Source organism: Microtus ochrogaster, chromosome 6, assembly GCF_000317375.1.
Source record: "Microtus ochrogaster isolate Prairie Vole_2 chromosome 6, MicOch1.0, whole genome shotgun sequence".
Taxonomy (NCBI): domain Eukaryota; kingdom Metazoa; phylum Chordata; class Mammalia; order Rodentia; family Cricetidae; genus Microtus; species Microtus ochrogaster.
The window spans coordinates 68,065,698-68,070,703 of NC_022013.1; the positions used below are offsets into that span (position 1 = coordinate 68,065,698).

The 5,006-nt window shown below is 41.2% G+C and overlaps 1 protein-coding gene across 1 annotated transcript in view; it reads left to right on the top strand.

Moving 5' to 3' along the window:
• Ccdc190 (coiled-coil domain containing 190) overlaps positions 1 to 5,006 on the top strand; it is a 13,419-nt gene that overhangs the window by 1,073 nt on the left and 7,340 nt on the right. The gene's annotated exons all lie outside the window — the stretch shown is intronic.

Here is a 5,006-nt window from a genome sequence, read left to right on the forward strand (position 1 = left end):
CCTGAAACTATTCTTGCTACCCCATGCACAGAATTTTAGGTTGATACTTGGAGTTATGGTTTGCTTTGTTTTCAGAACATTGAAAATACTGTGTTTCCCAACGTACATTATTGCTATTGAAAGGTCAGCTAACAGGCTATAACTCCTTAGAGTGTTAATATTTGCCTCTCTCTGTATGTCTAACACTTTCAAATATAGGAAATTTAAACCATACTCAAAATTAGAAAAAATTACCCAGTGTATGCATTTATTTGTGCCCATATACCAGCTTCAACAAATATCAGTGTTTACAAATTTAGTGCCATCCATTTCTGTACACAGTCACTTGTATACTTGTTTTAGAACTTTTTAATGGCATATTTTAGAGTACATACAAAATGTTCTGTCGTTTAACATGTATATCCAACTGTGAAGGACCATATTGGCATAACCACCATGCTGCGAGATCTTAATACCCTCACAGGCATTGAACTCCTTTGTCACCATTAGTATTTGTATTAATATAACATTTGTATTAACGTTAGAAGGTGAAGCCTTCAAAGCTGATTACACCATGACACAGGTGACATAATGCATGGGATGGGTGACCTTAGGAGAAAGGCCCCAATGAACTAACTGCCTTGTTCTTCTCACTGTATGGGGACATCATTTGGCCATCTAAGAACAAGGACCTAAATCTGCCAACACCTTGATTCTTAGGTGTCCAGGTATCCATAACACACACACACGCTCACACACACACACACACACACACACACACACACACACACACACGGGGAGAGTAGGGGTAGATAACATCTTTTGTTCATAAACTGTTCAGTTTATAACATTGAGCCAAAGCACCTTGAACAGAGGAAACCACATACCATCATTACATCAGGTACAGTTAACAAGAGCACTTTCGTGTTTTTATATCCATTTTCTGCTCACATCCCACACTGTCCCAAAGGGGTTTTTCACAGTTGGTTTATGGGAATCCAGATCCAAGCAAGTCACATACTGCTTTTGTTGTTAATATAAGCAAATTCTTCTATACTGGTTTTTTTTTAAGTTTTTAGTATCTAGTTATTGATTTTTTTTTTCAGCAAAACCAGGTGGTTTTCTTGGATAATCTATGTATTTTAATAGGATTTCTGATATTGTTCATTAATTTCTTTATAAGTCTGTGGATGGCAGTTAGACCCCAAAATTAGAATAAATTCAAGTACATGTCTCAACCCTTCCCTTAGGGATACTACAGTTTGTCAGAGGGCTCAGGGGTGTCAGCTGATTCCTCACTATGAATCCTTCCCTGAACCTTTCAACTAAGGTTGGGCAGGAGCTGTTTCCTGGATCCATTACCTCCAGAATCTTCCAACTCACATGATTTCTTCTGCATCTGTGAGCTACAAATTAAAAAAAAAAATCCTCACTTTAACTTGGAAATACACTTCATGAGGGAAAACATGTGGGATGCTTGGCCCTCTCTCCTTTTATTTTATGGACAGTAAACTGTTGCCTAAATGGTCTGAAAGTAGCCAGCCTGTGGTGTCCACACGTTGGACACCATTTGTTGACAGAGGTTTCTGTTCCACCAGGTCCCACAGTCGTTCAGTCCCAAAGAAATACACAGAGGTCTACATTAATCATAAACTGGTTGGCCCTATTAATTCAGGCTCTCTTATTATTTAATTCTTACATCTTAACCCATAATTCTTGTCTGTGTCAGCCACGTGGCTTGGTACCTTTCATCAGCGAGGCATTCTCACCTGCGTCCGCTACGTCTGGGGGAAGACTGCAGTCTGAGCTTTTCCTCTTCCCAGAATTCTCCTGTTCTCAACATTCCACCTCTACTGCCTGCCTCTCTACTGGCCAATTAGCTTTTTATTAAAAATAATACAAGTGACAGGCTAAAAGACCATTGACCCACGCAACTGTGTACGGGCATTTAGTTCTGTGCTGATACTCTGTCAGTCCTAGCCACCACCACAGTCTGCTTAGACTCCATTCTCTCCAGCTCAGAGCCGGCTGGGCTCTGTTTTGCTTCTGTTTTCCCTGTGCTATTTCTTATCTCACAGGAACCACACTGGCATCACCTCTTTCCCAATGTCTGAAAACAGTTTTTTCATACATTTGCTTGGCCCTGTACTTACCAGAAGCAACAATTCTTCCTGTGCAAGCTGAAGCTGCCTGAATCTTGGTTGAAATTGTGGGGTTTTTTTTAAATAATTAAATTTACTAAGATGTAATTTACAAACAAATATATATATATATATACACACACATATACATACACACACACACATATATATACATATATATGTGTGTGTGTGTGTATATATATATGAGACAAGATTTCTTTGTAGCTTTGGAGCCTGTCCTGGAACTAACTCTTATAGACAAGGCTGGCCTCAAACTCACAGAGATCTGCCTGCCTCTGTGAGATCTTCCTAGTACTGGGATTAAATGCATGTGCCACCACTGCCCAGCTCATTCATATACAGTAATATGCCAGAGTTTAGGCATATAGGTTGTTGGCTTTGACAAATGTATGCAACACATAATCACCCCCGTTTTTCGCCCAGAATCTCCCTCTTCCCTTTCGGCAGTTAGTCTTCGTCTGTACCTCTCTATCCAGGAAGCCACTGAACTGATCTCTGTTGCTGCAAGTTAACTGTGCCTGTGACAGTATTTTGAATATTTCACCTCCCCATCCAGGAAGCCACTAAGCTGATCTCTCCTGCTATGGATTATTTGTGCCTGCTATAATATTTCGAATGATTGGAGCCAGTTTCCCCTTTGTATCTAGCTCCTTTCATCAACATAGTGTCTGAGGGATCCATTCATGGGGTTCATGCATCGCATTTTCTTTATTACTAAGCAGTATCTCGTTGTGTGAATGAATCACAGTTTGTTTCTGAATTTGCTGACTCACTGGCCATTCAGCTTGTTCCCAGATAGGGCCTGCCATGGAAAAAGCTGCCGTGAGCAGGCTTATACAGGTCTTTTGGTGCACTTAGCCTTTCTCTTGGTTAAATCTCTAGAAACGGAGTTCCTAAATCTTGTCTATGTGTTAAATTTGACAAGAAACTGCCACACTGGTTCCCCAAATGGTTATATAAATTATATTTAAATAGTCAATCCATTACAGCTTCAGTTTACCATATCCTCCCAGCATCTTTGTCTGCGAAGCCATCCTTGCTGTCTATGTTAGGCTGGCAGTTGAGATGGGGCATCTCTCTGTGGGTTTGATCTGGGATTCCCAAAAGCTCACTATACTGAGCATACTCCTTTAGATTGTTTGTTCTGTCCTTTGTCCATTTTGGAATGAGGCTGTTGACGTCGTCATGCCAACGCTGTTTGGGCCGTTGCACACACAGGCTCCTTGTAAGGTAAGGAGGCTGCTGAAGCATCCTCCAGAGCTGGCACACCATCCCTCTTTTCTGGCAGTGCGCTTTGAAGAAAAGGAGATTTGCTACCATTTGATACAGTTTATTAACTTTTACTTTTATCTGTTTTTGTCTACTTTCGATTATTTGCCTAAACCTATGTTTACAAAAACATTTTATTTTCTTCCTTGTAGAAATTTTGTAATTTTAGCCCTTAAATGAAGACATAAAGTCCCTCTTCTTCTTTCATTTGGTAAAGCACAAGGATTGAGGTGAATTCTTCAACATGGGTACCGATTCCTCCAGCACACCCTGTGGGGAACACAGCCTTCCCCTCATTGCTGATGTTTCTGTCAAAAGCAAATGAACTAGATGTGCCGTCTTTTCTGAAATCTCTTTTCTGTCTTGTGGTCTTGCATGTTTACTTTTATTCTGGCACAGTACAATCTTGCTGTGGCTTTAGAGTAGGTCTGGAAGTCACACAATGTTAGTCTTCTTTGTGCTCCCATTTAAAAGTTATTTGACCATCATCAACCTTTTGCATGGACATTTCGAATTTACAGTTAGTTTTTCAATATTGACCAGGAAAAAATAAAAGTCTGCGAAGATTTTGATGGTGATTGACTCTGTAAATTATCATGAGAAGAGCAGACAGCCTAAAATTCTCCACATGATAAGGTTTTTCCATGCTCTGTAATCACTGAGTCTTTCTCTGTGGGTGGTAGCCAAGGCATGATCCTGGAATGATAATTTCACATCTGCCGCTATTATGCCCAAATCTGCGAAGTCCCCCAAAAGCCAACAAGGAGACCGAGTCCCGTATGTAAAAGCAAAGAGCCTTTATTTTATGCAAGTTTGCAAACTCAATCTCTCCGCACGTCCAACGTATTAGAATAAAAGAAGAGCCCTGAGCTCAGTTAAGAGTTGGGATTTTATAGTAATAAAGGTGGGGGTGAGGGGTTTCTGAGGTTCAGGGCCCCTGATTGGCTGACATTTGTCTAGGGTGTCCTGGTGCATGTATGCTGGCAGGTGATCCTATCTACAATGGTTGGAACATTAGGCATTTCCTTTGGATAGTCTGTTCTTGGGTGGTGCTCAGGTAATCTTAGTTTATGGTTTTTCCTGCAACCAGGTATGGCTTCAGGATAAACTACTGAGACTCAGGCCTCCATTAAACTTATCGATGGCTGAAGTCCTACTCTGGCAGGTGATAATGGTTGGAAGTTAAGAACTTCCTTTGGGTGATCGGTTCATAGTTAGCTTTTCATGGCTGACTCCTACAGCCACCACCATCTTCCTTGGCTCTTTTATTTCTTGTCGCTGATTAGACTGGACAAAGTCTCCATGCTTCTGGCCACTCTGTGTATAAGAAGTTTCCGCTCACTTTAAAGCTTCAGTCTTACCTGCAGGTGAGACCTGTCCTCCCTGCGCTCCAAGGATGTGGAGGAAGAGGAAGAAGGATGATGTCTTGTCATCCTCCTCCTCCCATTGTTGGAGTAGAGTGGGGAACACTGTGTGTGTGTGTGTGTGTGTGTGTGTGTGTGTGTGTGTGTGTGTATACATGTCCGTGTGTATGTACACCGAGGCCAGAAAGGCATTAAGTGCCTTCCTCAGCAACTTTTTGACTTTTTTTTTTTT